The 15,963-nt window shown below is 38.8% G+C and overlaps 1 long non-coding RNA gene across 1 annotated transcript in view; it reads right to left on the bottom strand.

The window, feature by feature from the left end:
- Nucleotides 1-12,024, bottom strand: part of LOC119468857 — a 15,317-nt gene extending 3,293 nt beyond the window's left edge. The window contains exon 1 of the long non-coding RNA XR_005197632.1: nucleotides 11,880-12,024. This is a non-coding gene — a long non-coding RNA (uncharacterized LOC119468857). The remainder of the gene's footprint in view (nucleotides 1-11,879) is intronic.
- Between the last annotated feature and the right edge of the window lie 3,939 nt (nucleotides 12,025-15,963).

Raw genomic sequence — 15,963 nt, 5'->3', positions numbered from 1 at the left:
AGGTAATAAAACATTGAAAATATTTTATTTTGCAACCATTCAAAATGGTACAAAAGTTGAAATTATTAAAATGTCTAAAAGCTCTTTTTCTTTCATTGACAGAGGTGGAAATGAGAAAGGATTTCCAAAGCAATCAAACAGTCTTAAACAGAGCATTTCAAGATAATGGTGGAGCTTGCATTAGCAGAATCCATGTTCAGTGTGAGGGCAGACAGCTTGCAGCTAGCTAAGCCACGACTGAAAGGACATGTCATCTACAACGAGACATGTATTCAATTATGGGAAGACAGCGTTTCCTACTTCACAACCATGAGCATCTTGGGAGGCTCACTGTGCCCCTGGTGCGCCTGGAATATGAACTTCACCAGCATCTCCAGAAGCACCTAGTTCACAGTCACAGTGGCTTGCTCCACGGCTGCTGCTGAGGGAGACAACCAAGCCTGGTGTGCTCAGAGCATCTGCAGCAGAGCAGGAAGCGTTAGTTGGGGCTTCCCATTCCTGCTCCTGGAATTGGAATATGCCTTTAGACCTGCTCTGCTACCCTTTGAAAAGCCCTGCACAAGGCTGCTCCCATCCTGAGGCTACCAGCTTGGCTGCCCCAGGGCTGAACAAATCAATTTCTGTTGGCACATCTGTAACTCATTCATGGCTCACCAATTGGGAAGTCCTGAATTAAATAGTTCTGAAGCATGAAAGCTCTGGAGCCAGACTGCTTCGGTTTGAATCCCAGTTTCTCCTCTTCCCAGCTCTGTGTCTTTTGGGTAAGTTAATTAAAATTTCTATTTCCTCGCTTTCTCATCTGTAAGGTCCTGGGCCTTTGTTTACCTTAACTGACTTTACACATGAAGTGCTTTCAACTTTTCCTCAGTACTCAATAAATGTGAACCATGACTGTTACTCTAAGATCCTTGAGTTGAGCATCACTTAGTGACTGAATTTAGATACGGGTTTAATTGTTGAGATCTTTACCCTCCAAGTCTTTTTTTTATTCTCAATCACTTAATATTTATTTATTTATCCATTCATTTAACAAACATTTATGAAGGCACCTATTATCTGCTGGCTCTGGGCTATGTTCCTGCATTCATGGAACTCGCATTCGAGTGCGAAAGAAAGATTTCAAACAAATAACTGTAAATATGGAGACTGAATGTGATAAAAGTGCTATGAAGGAAAACTCAGGCACTACAAGATAATTTAACAGGAGCACTAAATTATTTAATTCTGTTTCAAAGGTGGCAGAAAATTGCATTTCAAGCAGGGGACATGTAAGCGTTGAGTAGGAGTTGTCAAAGAAGGTGGGCAGTATCTGGGAATAAACTCCAAGGCTCAGGAAATAACATGCATAAGCCCTTCAAACATGAAGGGACTTGGTATATATGAGAAGTAGAGAAACCAGTGGGATAGACGTCACAGGTGTTTGTGTGTGGATAATAATGGGCTCAGGGCTTGAGAAATAAGAAGTGGTCAGATCTTATTTGGCACTTATGGGTAATCTCAGGGAATAACCTTTTTTGGAGTCTTGCTCTGTTGCCAGGCTGGAGCACAGTGGCATGGTCTTGGCTCACTGCAACCTCCGCCTTCCGGGTTCAAGCGATTTTTCCGCCTCAGCCTCCCGAGTAGCTGGGACCACAGGTGCGCGCCAAACGCCTGGCTAATTTTTGTATTTTTAGTAGAGATGGGTTTTCACCATGTTGGCCAGGATGGTCTCAATCTCTTCACCTCATGAAGGAATTACTTTTTTAACCTAAGGTTTTGAAGGTTGTTCAGTAGATTAGAAAGATGATCCAAACTGCGGTGCGTGTGGAATGAACTGGAAGGCAAAGGAAGCTGAGAGCCTATTAGGTGCTATTTTCAGTAACCCCAGGTAAGAGATGACAGTGATTTAAACCAGGTGATGGCGGTGGAAATGAGATAGGCAGATGGGTGACGGTATGTTTGGTAAGTAGATTGACAGGATTTGGTTAAAAATGGGATGTGGAGGCGAGATGAGGAAGGAGGCGAGATGAGGAAGGAGGAGAGAATTTTGATTTTCCCTTGTCTGTTGACCAAATAGGTAGATGGTGGTACCAGTTTACTGGGATTTGAGAAGAAAGATGAAGAGTTTAAGTTTGAACATGCATTGAAGTATTTGTGAGACAGTTAGGTGAAGATGTCTGGAGAGGCAATTGACTATATCTATAAAATAGTAGATTACTTTTTTTTTTTTTTTTTTTGAGACAGAATCTCACTCTGTCGCCAGGCTGGAGTGCAGTGGTGCGATCTCGGCTCACTGCAACCTTTGCCTCCTGGGTTCAAGCAATTCTCCTGCCTCAGCCTCCCCAGTATCTGGGACTACAGACGCATGCCACAATGGCCAACTAATTTTTGTATTTTTAGTAGAGACGGGGTTTCACCATGCTGGCCAGGATGATCTTGATCTCTTGATCTTGTGATCCACCTGCCTCAGCCTCCCAAAGTGCTGGGATTACAGGTGTGAGCCACTGCGCCCAGCCTGAATTACATTTTTTAAGGCAAAGGGGAGTCACTGACATGTAGTTGTTATTTGAAACCAATGGGCTGGGTGCTGTGGCTCCCTGTAATCCCAGCATTTTGGGAGGCCAAGGCAGGTGCATCACCTGAAGTCAGGAGTTTGAGAGAAGCCTGACCATGGTGAAACCCTGTCTTTACAAAAAATACAAAATTAGCTGGACCTCGTAGTGCATGCTTGTAATCCTAGCTACTTGGGAGGCTGAGGCAGGAGACTGAGGCAGGAGAACTTGAACCTAGGAGGCAGAGGTTGCAGTGAGCTGAGATTGTGCCACTGCACTCCAGCCTGGACAACAAGAGTAAAACTTGGTTTAAAAAAAAAAAAAAGCCAGTGGAACAAATAATATCATCTTGAGCATGAATATAGGGTGAAAGCCAAGGTGACCTAGTTCACAGCCTGAAGTCCAGCATGTAGGCTGAATGCAGGTGAAGGAGGCGACAGCGAAAGAGTGGCCAAAAATATAGAAGAAAATCCTGTCTTTCCAGGTTGGCCAACGTGTGACACGAGAGTGAGGAAAAGGGTATTTCAAAAGGGTTGACTGGCTGGCTGGGTTGAATGCTGCTGAGAGAGCAAGTTGGAGAGTATTTAAATGTGTCATGGACTGAGCAATAGATGACATCGGTGACTTTAGCCAGAACATTATATGGCCTACAATGCCTGAAATGCTTGTTATCTGGCTCTTTACAGAAACGTTGGCTGGCCCTTGATTTGTAGTGAGTGATTTTTCTAAATGCCAGATATGATTCAATTCTTTCTCACTGCCCTTAAAATAAAATCCAAAACTTTTCCTCTAGTGAAACCTGGATCCTGGCTTCATGCTAATCTCACGCTACCTGCCCACTGCCCCTTCCACTTCTCCATCTGTTCTTTGTGTTTCCCTCCGCCTATCAATCTTCCTCTTGCACTTTTTTTTCATCTTTATGCATAAGATTATTTCTGTTTGGAATGCTGTTTTTTCCTCCCTATGTTCTATCTTCCTTTCACCCCACTGTTAATGTTACACTACAAAATTTTGGTCTTCTTTCAGATAAAAAAACCAAATGTATTTTCCTTAAAAGTGATTTTCCTCACTCTCTCCATCTAATTTGGTCATCCTGTTACACTCTCTCATGGTTGTCAGCCTTATGATTGTTTTAAACAGCTTTATTAAAGTATAATTTGCATTCCATGAAATTTATTCATTGTAAGTATACAATTTAATAATGCTTAGTAGATTTATAGTTGTAGAGTCATCACTGCAATCCCATTTTAGGAAATTTCCTTTACCTAAAAAAAAAAAAAAAAAATCCCTCATGTCTATGTGCATCAATTCCTGCTCCTGCCTTCAGTCTTTGGGATTGCTAATTTGCCGTCTAAGTTTGCCTTATGGAGACATTTCATATACACAGAATCATATAATATATAGTTGTTTACATCTGACTTTATTTACTTAAATAATGTATTTGTGGTGTATTTATGTGTAGCATCTTTTGTCGTCTTCATTGCTGAATAGCATTCCATTGTACAGATGCCCTACATTTTGTTTATCTACTTATCAATTGATAGGCATTTTGCTTGTTTTCAGTTTTTGGTGATGATGAATAATCTGCGATGGACAGTCATATAAGTGGCTTCATGTGGACATATGTTTTAATTTCTTCTGGATAGATTCCTGGCAGTGAAATTGCAGGGTTGCATGGTGAGTTATGTTTCACTTTTTAAGAAACTGAGAAACTGCTTTCTAAAGTGGCCATACTTTTCTGTATTATGACTGGCAATCTGTAAGTGTTCCAGTTTCTCCATATTCTCAACAACACTTGGTGTTCTCTGTTTTTTTGTGTATAGTTATTCTGGTGAGTGTGTAGTGGTATCCCATTGTGGCTTTAACTTTTGTTTCTCTGTAACAACTTTGAGCGTCCTTTTATGTGTTTATTGGCCATTTTCATATCTTCTTAGTGAAATTTCTTTTAAAATATTCTGCCTATTTCTAATGAAATTTTGTATCTTACTGTGTCATGAGAGTTCTCTACATATTCTGGACCCAAGTAATTTACAAGATATATGATTTGCAAATATTATCTCCCAGTTTGTCTTGTCTTTTCTGTGAGGTGAGGCACAAACATTTTTAATGTCGATGAAGTCCAATTTATCAGCTTCTTCTTTTGTGGATCATGTGTTGATTTCTTATCTAATAATTCTTCACCCATCCCAAGATAATGAAGATTTCTCCCTTCAGTTGTTCTGGAAGTTCTATATTTTTAGCTCTTAGGTTTAAGTTTATAATCAATTTTGAGTTAATTTCTGCATATAATGTGAGGTAAGGGTCTAAGTTTATCATTCTGCTTTGTGGTTATCCAAAGACTGCTGTATTAATTGTTGAAGAGACTATCCTTTTCCTTTCTATTTGTCTTTGCGTTTTTGTTGAGCACAGGTTGAGTATAAACATGAGGATGTATTTCTGAACTCGCAAGTCTATTCCACTCATCCATATGCCTATCCTGCATTAATACCATACTGTATTTATTACTGTAGCTTTGGAGTAAGTTTTGAAATTTTGTAGTATGAGGCTTCCATATTTTCTTTTTTCCCCCAAAAAAATTGTTTTAGCTACCTTAGATCTTTTGTTTTCGTATAAATTTTAGAATCAGTTTCTTAACTTCTTCAGAAATGCCAATAAGAATTTTGATAAGGATTGATTTCAATTTAAAGTTCAATTGTCAAAAGCTGTTATATTATTTGTGAGTCTTCCAGTTCATAAATATGGACTGTCTCTCCATTTATTTAGGTCTTCTTTAATTTTTTGCAGTGTTGTCTAGATTTTAGTTCACATATCTTGCATATTATTTGTTAAACCTAGCCCTAAATATTGTATTCTTTTTGCTGCTATTTTGAATTCAATTTTAAAAATTTTATTTTCAGGGTTTTCTTTGCTAGTAAGTAGAAATACCATTGATTTTTATATGTTGATCTGGTATCTTGAACTTTGCTAAAATGGTTAATTAGTTCCAGTGGTTTTAGGACTTTCTACATACAAAATTATGTCATATGCAACTAAAAAGAGTTTTACTTCTCCAATCTAGCTGCCTCTAATTCTTTTTCTTTCCTTTTTTTCCTCCCTATTGCACTGGCTCTCTGGTGCAACGTTGAATGAAAGCTGCAAAAGCAGGCCACTGATGTTTGGTGGAAATCATTCAGTCTTCTACGGTTAAAAATGATGTTAGATGTGGATATGTGATATAGGGCTTTAATTATGTTGAGATATATTCTTTCTATTTTAAGTTTATTGAGATTTTTTATCATGAAAGGGTGTTGATATTTCACAGATTCTCTTTATCAGAATATATAAATCTATTTTTAGTTTGTTGAATTTTTTTTTTAAAAATAATGAATGGATACTCAGTTTGTCAAATGCTCTTTCTACATTGATTAATATGTTTTATAAATCATTTATTCTATTACTATGGTATATTATATCCACTGCTATTTGTATTTTAAGCAAATCTTACGTTTCTGAGATAAAAACCCACTTGGTCATGGTGTAGAATTCTTTTTGTATGTTGCCAGATTCGGTTTGTTGATATTTTGTTAAAGAGTTTTCTATGTTCATCAAGAATATTAAACTATATAGTTTTCTTTTCTCATGATATCCTTGTCTTTGGCACTCTGTAATTCTTCTTTACATTCTGGATTTTATACACACACATATGCATACACATGCCATATATACTGTGTGTAACCCAAGCATAGTGTGATTAATGTGCATCTCTCCAACTAGACTATAACCTCCATGAGGTCACAGACAGTGTATTATGCATACTGAAGTCACATAAACAGAAAGCGTATCCAGGACATCATTATTTTATATTTTGATTTGAACATGAAACAAATATTGTCACCTTTATGACCGGCATTTTTAGCACCCTTTGCTCTTATTTAGCTCTGGTAAACACACTGCAAACAAGTGGGATTTTTTCTTTGTTTTGTTGATGTTAAATGTTAATGAAGCAGTGTACAGATACATCCTTCTAACCTTCTTTGTATTGGCTCTTCATTTCATACTCTGAAGGCGATTTTGAACCTAGAATCTGTTGTCTTCCATGAGTTATTGTATTCTCTTTAAATTGTGTTAAAATGCCTTATTGGTTTTTCCTATATATGATTAAGATGTCACCATAACTCTCTTCATCCATTTGGGCTACAGTAACGAAATACCATAGCCTGAGTGAGTTACACAGAACAGAAAGTTATTTCTCACAGCTCTGGAGGCTGAGAAGTCCAAGAGCAAGGTAACACAATGACTTCTTGATTGATGAATGGCCATCTTTTCACTGTAACTGCACATGACAGAATGGGTGAGGGAGGTCCCTCAGGCCTGTTTTATAAGGGTGTGAATCCCATTCATGAGAGCTCTGCCCTCCTGACCTGATTACCCTTTAAAGGCACTATTTCTCAAGTCATCACCCTGGGGATTAGAATTTCAACATATGAATTTTGAGGAGGACACAAACTTTTGGTGCGTAGCATTATCTTTCTTGATTAGCACACGGACTTTGTGCTTGGGTTTGCTTTCTTTTTTTGTCTTTCATTTTTCCGAATTCAGTTGAAATTGTCTGAACCAGTTTATTGTTTACTGTTTTATGTCTCTGTCTCTGAGCTGATGGGCTCCAGGGGAGATGTCCACCACCTTGGTAACATGTTAAAATTACAGATTCTCTAAGCAGTCAAATTACACTAAACTTGTTTGTCATCTCATTCCAAGCTTATCTAAGGAATAATTTTGTTGTTTTCATCATGCTTTCAAATATTCAGCTCAATCTGAGCTTTGACCATTGCTGCAAAATGCTGACTCAAAATGCCTGTATTCTTATAAACAAATGCTACCACTTTTGCGGTCTGTGAATTAGAATAAAGAAGGCAATTTGTGAACCTGTCAACCACACTCTGACATCCAACAAATATAAACATCTAATGGGTTGCTTTTCTTCATCAATAAATGGTAGTATTATCTTTAGGGCTTAGAACTCTGTGTTTTAAGTGGCATGTTACAGAGAAGTGCTCAAGAATGTGACTGTTCCTAGTTAGGCTCTAGCTCTAAGTCAGTTTCCTAATCTGTGAAACAAAAATGACAACAATTATCATTTATTTGTTTGCTGTAAAGATTGAATGATATACATTATGTAAAGCACTAGTACAGCGCCTGCCACATAGGAACTTCACAATATATTGTTTTGTTATTGTTGCTGAACATGATATAAGCATGCTGTCTATTTTTGTAGTGATTTCTGCATGATAGAAAATTATCTGTGACCCCTCATGCAATTAGTGAAGGTTTGAGATGATGTATTTTTTGATGAAACACAGACGATCTCGCATTTTCCTGCAGTCAGTAATCTCTGACAATTAGCATTACCCACCGAAAGGAGACATTTATTATCTAAATCAATAACATATATAGTGCCTTTCCCTTTGTTTTTGACTCAAAATAGCTTGGATCCAGCTAAAGAAATTTAATTTTTGTTAAATAAATCCGTAGGCATTACATTGTGTATTAAGGCAAAGTGACTTTGTGTGTAGTATGTACAGCATTGTATGCATCTGCTGTTGCAGTGTTTCAGGACTGTAGTTTGGCTCTGTGTATGTACAAAGTGACTAGGAAATTTATCATGAGAAAATGCTGACTCAAAATGCCTGTATCCCCTAAGAAAATATTTATCAGGAAGATCATTGTAGACACTTGGAAGGGAGTAAAGAAATTATAGAATTCAATTTAGTAGCAAATCTCACTGGCTAGAGCATCTCTAGAGTATATGATAATTTCTGCAGTGTGAGGAATGACATATATAATGAACACCTACCTATCATTTGACAGTTTCTACAAATAATCTCACTAGCAGAATCAAGTCCGCGAATGTTCACAAATCTATTGGAATTCCCACTGCTCCTTACACATGTTGTACTTCATTTAAACAGAAGTAATGTAAGAAGCCATTTATTATTTTACTCATTCAACTGTCAAAATATTGAATAGCTGTTATATTTATCTGGAAAGATGGCCATAACATGTATGAAGATATGAAGAGTATTATATATTTAAAAGAGCATATATATATATATATATATATATATATACTATGTGTGTGTATAAGTATATACCTATGCAGGAATAGGACAAGTTAGGAAGAATCTGCACTAAACAAACACCTCTTGTTGACAGAATTTTGATGAGCAAGGTGTGACAATGTTCATTTTCTTTATTATATAATTAACAAAACAAGTGGTATATCTGATGTACATGTTTAAAGGTTTAACTACAATGTAGTAAATGAAGGGTCAGGGACAAGAGTGGAAACAAGAAGGGCAAAAATGTGTATTTCAATGAAAGGTAATGTTGGCTTGCACCAGAGTGAAATGAAGTGAAAATGGAAACAAAAGTATGAATTTGGAACACATTTTGATTGTAGAGACAGCGATCTCTGTATTTCTGATAGAGAGGGAACAGGGTGAAATAAAGGCTGACTCCTGGTTTTTGGCTTGAGAAACTGAGTAGTTGGTGATGCTATTTATATATTCAGAATCTGTGCGTTCAGGTAACTCTAAGGTGTGCAGCATGGCTAGAACGTACTATTTGCGTTAGGCCATTCTTGCATTGCTATTAAAAAAAAACCCTGCGACTGGATAATTCATAAAAGATGTTTAATTGGCCCACAGTCCTGCAGGCTTCACAGGAAGCATGGTGCTGGCATCTGGTTGGCTTCTAGGGAGGTGTCAGAAAGCTGACAATCATGTCAGAAGGCAAAGGTGGAGCAGGCATGTCACATGGCGATAGCAGGAACAAGCGAGAGAGAGTGAGACAGACACAGAGAGAATGAGGGGGAGGGGAGTTACCGCACATTTTAAATGATCAGATCTCATGAGAACTCACTATTGTTAAGACAGCACCAGACCATGAGAGATCCGCCCCCATGATCCAAATACCTCTCACCAGGCCCCACTTCCAGCATGGGGGATTGCATTTCAACATGAGATCTGGGCAGGGACAAATATCTAAACCAGATTACTCCTCATCCATCTATCCATTCTCAGCTGTCCACCAAGCATTCACCGCATGCAAAGCCAGGGTTCTAGATTCAGGAATGACAAACCAGAGTCCCATGCTCATGAAACTTAGTGGGGGAAGTCAGACAAGAAGTAAACAAGGAAAGATTTCATAAGTCACAGAATAGATTTTATATGAATTTAATAGTTATAATAGGCCTTACTAACATACTCAGTACATTAGTTCGTGTAGTAGTGATACTAGTCTTACTATTCAGCAAGCCATAGACTAGAGCATGAGGCAATGCCTGATTATAGGTGCCCTGCAAAGAGGAGTGGTTTTGACAAAGTATTCTTTAAAGATAGAGATTTAAGTGAATTGAAAAGTGAATTGAAGTCTGGGCTGATCCTGGCATCATAAGGCAGAGTCCCCTCCCTCTCTCCCTCCTTCCTTCCCTCCCTCCCTCCCTCATACCTTCCCTTCCTCCCTCTCTCTTTCCTTTCCTCCCTCCTTCTTTTCCTCATTCCTTCCTTCCCTCCTTCCTTCCCTCCCTCCTTTCTTCGCTTGCCTTCCTTCTATCCCTTCTTCCTTCCTTTTTTCCTTTCTTCCCTCCTTCCTTCCTTCTCAGGGTCTCACTCTGTCAGCCAGGCTGAAGTGCAGAGGTACAAACACGGGTCACTGTGGCCTCAACCTCCTAGGCATAAGCAATCCTCTCACCTGAGCCTCCAAAGTAAGCTGGGGCCACAGACACAAGCCACCACACCCAGCTAATTTTTAAAATTTTGTAGAGATGGGTATCACCATGTTGCCCAGGCTGGTCTCAAATTCCTGGGCTCAAGCCATCCTTCTGCTCCGGCCTCCCAAAGTCGTGGGATTACAGGCATGAGCCACTGCACCTGACCAGTCTTAGTTTTCTAACTAGTCTTTAAGTGAATTCAGAATTCCTGGGGCAGACTCTCTCACTGGTTCAGCATGTTTAAGAGTTACTTTATGGGACTATAAATAATGACAGTGTTTAAAAATAATGACAGTGCAACATTTAACAGAATTAATTTAAAGAAACTCACACATCAGAAATTGTCCTTATTTATCAGCCTAAATACCTTTTTGTTGTTTTATCTATTCCGAAGAATTTTGAAGATACTTTCTAACTTTACTTTTTAAGTTATTCATGCTACATACATTTTATTTATCTTAATACCTGGGAGGGGTTTCATTTTCTCTGCATTTCCTGCAGACTGGCAGAAGATAGAACCCAGTGTTTCTCCCGAGATATAGCAGTGCCTTGCAAGGCAAACCAGAAGATCTGCATCTATTTTTTTTTTTTAATAGTTAATACCACAGGATGTGGTCTTTGGCGAGAGCTGTGGAACTAGACTAAGGAGTGTTCTTCAGGTCCCTGGGCCTGTAATTATCCAAGGCATACATGCCAGATGGGCCACGTGCCATCGCCATGGTGACCCATGGCAAAGGCATCTCTCTCCTGGCACCTTGAGAACAGCAGATCCAGCATGGCTGGTCTCGTGTACACCTTCTGAGTGCTTACTGTAGATACAAAATGAGGGAAGCGGAGCTCTCTGCTGGCTGTGACAAGAGCTCAAAGCGGAGTTACTGGCACTTCCGTGTCTATTACTATAACAAGAAAGTGCCTCCCCCTTGCCAGTGACAAGTTTAGGTGCCTATGTTAACTAAACGGGAGAACTGTGATGTTTCTTAGGGGGAAAGGTTGAGAAACACTGTGGGTCAATGTCTATATTCTTGCACCCTTTGATTTTTCAAGAAATCATAAACATCTTGATGGCTTTTTTAAAAAAATAAGGAGTCTCACTCTGTTGCCCAGGCTGGAGTGCAGTGGCCTCAATTCATTGTAACCTCCTCCTCCCGGGTTGAAGCAATTCTCGTGCCCCAGCCTCTTGAGTGGCTGGAATTACAGGTGTGCGCCACCACGCCAGGCTAGTTTTTTGTATTTTTAGTAGAGACAGGGTTTCTTGATGTTGGCCAGGCTAGTCTTGAACTCCTGATCTCATCTGATCTTTCCGCCTTGGCCTCCCAACGTGCTGGGATTACAGGTGTAATCTAGCCCCACTAGATCTTGACGCCTTCCAAAATTCCTGCACCTGTGTGCTGCAGGGGCTGCAGGGTGTCTGGTGGGGTTAGATCAGAGTCATTTTTGTCCCACATATCAGGATATTTTTCTGCTATAAAACACACACAACAACAACAACAACTATAATAAAAACAGCAATGACCTCAAGCAAACAGAATAGCTGAATAGAATGATTTGCAGAGGTTATTACCAACTCACCTACCTAGAAATATTCTGAAATCACTTACTCCGACAGCTCAGCAATGTGAGGCTGCTGGGTTTGCTTCACTCTGATTGTGTTGGCTGTCTCCTCATGGTCATGAGTTGGGCTGCCCAGGCGTTCAGCAGCGTTTCCCTACCCAATAATATCCAAAAGCAGGAAAGCAGGCACGAAGGCCTCTGTCTCAGAAGTCTATCAGGAGACTTCCCAGTATGTCCATTGGCCAGGCGTGGGCCACATGACACCCACCTCCTGGCAGAGGGCACTAGAGTTACCGTGAATGCCAGTTAAGGCTCAAACCCTGAGAACACTGACACCTGATACCCCAATATAATCAGAGTTCTTTTGGCAAAGGAAGAAAGGCATCTAGGAGTGTCTGCTGGCTCCTGAGAAAGGATAGTCATTGAAGGCTTGTTCTTTGCTTGTTTCTTGCACCAGGTGAGGCATCTCACAAGATTCTATTAGCTTTCTCATTCTCCCTAAAATTCTCAATCTCCAGAGATTCTCTGATGACCTGTATTTTTTCTTAGTTTCACTGACATATGCCAGTAAGAACACATAAACATAAAAACCCAACAGCCCTTCAAACAGCAAATTCTGCAATACTAAGTTTTGTGCATTTATAGGTGTAACAGCCTCTCACCCTCTAATTATTTCATCCAAGCATTTCTTTCTTAAGATCTTTATTATACTCCTACTGTGTGTCAGGTGTATTCTCTGTCCTGCAGTAGCACACCAGTGTAATGAGACATACCATAACTATTTGTCTACCTGGTCATTTTCTTCCATGTAATTTGAAGTGCCATAAAAACAAATTTCAATGCAACAAATTTTACTCAAATAAAGGAAAGAAAAAGAACGTAACTAAAGAACTTGGCCACTAGGATCTAGGGTGGAGAGAGAGAAGGTGTGCGAGTAAGTACAGGAAGAACATGAGGAAGGCGGATATGGGGGGAAGTGAAAAAGAAAGACAATGTAAGAAAAGCGTAAGGAGTTTTCATTTCTATTTCGGATAGGAAAGGACCATTTCCCTAAACCATTTGGACTTCGGGACTTCTGAGTTTAGTTATTAATAAAATCTGGGGAAGTTGACTTGTATATGTTCTCTTATTCTCTTTTTAGGAAGTCCATTTTATGGGCTGAGTATTTGCACCCTTCCAAAATTCATATGTTGAAACTCTCACCCCAATATGTTGGTATTTGGAGGAGGGGACTTTGAGAAGTGATTATGCTTAGGGAGGTCCTGAGGGTGGGACAAGTGTCCTCTCTCTGCCACATGAGGACACAGTGAGAAGGTGGTTGTCCACCAGCCATGAAGTGGGTCCTCGAGAGGAAGCAATCAGTACCTTGATCTTGGACTTGCCAGCCTCCAGGACTGTGAAAAATAAATGTCTGTTGTTTAAGCCACCCAGTCTATGGTATTTTGTTATAGCAGTCTGAGCTGACTAAGACAGTCCAGATCCTATCAGATTCCATTTGCCAGGAAATAAACTGGTTTTCTTTAGGGGATGGGACGGGATGGGATGGGGGTGAAGGTGGTCTCCTGGCTGTGCTTTGATGGACGGATCCCAAGGTTCTCAGCCACTGTTTATTTGCTAGGTGCTCTATTTTCAGCAGGGGTCTCAGCCCCAGTCCCTCTCAGGGAATTTGCAGCACAACTGGTTTCTTGCCAAATTAATACCGCAATGGCTACATCACTTAGCCTTTTGTCCACTGTGTCTTTTCCTGCTCACTTTACCGTTGTGAGTTAATAGCTTTTAAACATTTCTTTTCTCACATTTTAGTGAAATTTCAGGAGAAACAGAAGTTAAATGTTTATGATCAGTCTGCCATTTTAAATAAGTTAGTCTAATTTTCTTACCTAATATTCTCTTTGTTAAACTTTAGCATTCAAGCCATAGTAGCATCTGAAAATGAGTGGACAACTTTTACTCTTTTATTATTATTAGACACAGCGTGTATAATACTAAGAATGTGAAGAGCTATCTTTTTATTAAATATTTGTCATAACAGAGGTTTCAAACCATCTAGTCCTGATGTTTTTTGCAGGGAGAGTAAAGATTTTGCTTCAAGGATTTTATCTTTTCTTCCTTCTACTTTTGTAACTATTTTTTATTTTTTATTTTATTTTTTTTGAGACGGAGTTTCACTCATGTTACCCAGGCTGGAGTGCAATGGCGTGATCTCGGCTCACCGCAACCTCCGCCTCCTGGGTTCAGGCAATTCTCCTGCCTCAGCCTCCTGAGTAGCTGGGATTACAGGCACGCACCACCATGCCCAGCTAATTTTTTTGTATTTTTAGTAGAGACGGGGTTTCACCATGTTGACCAGGATGGTCTCGATCTCTTGACCTCGTGATCCACCCGCCTCGGCCTCCCAAAGTGCTGGGATCACAGGCTTGAGCCACCGCGCCCGGCCTTATTTTTTATTTTTAATAATTGATTGTAGATAATTATCCCATTAGTCATTCCAGAGAACCTCCTTTTAGTTTGTTAAATTACATCTGTTTTTTTTTTCCAATTTCATAAACTTTTATCTTTATTATTTTGTTCCTTTTGCTTTCTTTGGGCTTATCCCATCCTGTTCTTTTTCTAGCTTCCTGAGCTGAACACATAACTGATTTATTTTCATATTTCCTGTTTTTTTTTCACATACATGTATGATAGGATAGAATTTTCCCTCTCAATGTTGCTTTTTTGTTTGTTTGTTTAGACAGAGTCTTACTCTTATCACCCAGGCTGGAGTGCAGTGGCGAGACCTCGGCTCACCGCAGCCTCCGCCTTCTGGATTTAATCAGTTCACCTGCCTCAGCCTCCTGACTAGCTGGGATTACAGGCACCTGCCACCATACTCGGCTAATTTTTTTTTTTTTTTAAGTAAAGATGGAGGTTTCATTATGTTGTCCAGGCTGACCTTGAACTCCTGACCTCAAGTGATCTGCCTGCCTCAGCCTCCCAAACTGTTGGGATTACAGGGGTGAGCCGCCACACCTAGCCTCCAATTAGCTTTAGAACATGGTTCAAGATTTGCTTTGTAGCACTTGGACTGCAGTTAGTTTAAAATACTTTGTAATTTTGATTGTGATTTTCTCTTTAATTCATGTCTTTCTAAAAATTCATTTTTAGTTTACACAGTATTTTTTTTCTCTTTTAATTGTTGATACCTAATTCAATTGTTTTCAGTAAAAAAAAAACTTACGCATGAACATTAATGTCTTGGAATTCATGGGTATTCATTTGTTGCTTAATAATTGGTCAGTTTTTATATATGTTTCCTAAATAACTGAATGTTCTCTTTTTCAGGAGTAGAGTTTAATTATGTATTCCAGATTGATTGTAATCTTACTAATTTTTTGTCTTATTTATTTACCACACTTAGAGCATGATATCTTAAAATCTTCCATGTTAGTTCTAGATTTATTAACTCCTTTTTATAATCCTTTGCATACACTTTAAGATTCTGTTTTTAAGTGAGTTCAATTTCTTGATTATGGAACCAATTGTTTTTTTGATCATTTTATAATATGTCTTTTTTTTAATCTGTGTTAGAGTTCTCATCTTACTCTATTTTTCCAGCATCAGTACAAATATTTTTTTCATTAGTTTCCTTTTGGTGTGTATTTTTCCAGTATATCTTTTGCCATCTTATTATTTTTGAATTTGTATTTGTTTTTAGCGTTTCATGTAAGGGACATAGAAACATATATTTGGCTCTTGTTTTTGTTTTTCCAAGACAACTAAATAGTGTGTCTTCAATGGGTGTGTTTAATTTATTCATATTCATTATGATTATTGATGCATTAAGATTTATGTCTGCTGTCTTATTTTGTATTATTATTCATATTTTCCCCCTTGCTTCTGTTTCTTTTCCTACTTTTGTGATTAACACTTTTTTTTCTCACTTTTCTCACCCTGCTAATTTCAGAGTTGAGGTATGGATTGTCTATTTTTAGTATTTATCTTTTAATTTTTACCACAAACATTTAACATTCTAAGAAGACTCATGTCTTTAATTCTGATACATTCTAAGCGATTTTCCCCCTATTAAGTTCTGCCTCATTGCCATTTCCCTTATCATATACTTCTGGAACTCTCTCAGGTGGATGATGAAGT

This window comes from Cebus imitator, unplaced genomic scaffold (assembly GCF_001604975.1).
Source record: "Cebus imitator isolate Cc_AM_T3 unplaced genomic scaffold, Cebus_imitator-1.0 Scaffold510, whole genome shotgun sequence".
NCBI lineage: Eukaryota > Metazoa > Chordata > Mammalia > Primates > Cebidae > Cebus > Cebus imitator.
The sequence above is the reverse complement of the archived record's forward strand: the minus strand, read 5'-3'. Positions and strand labels throughout refer to the sequence as shown.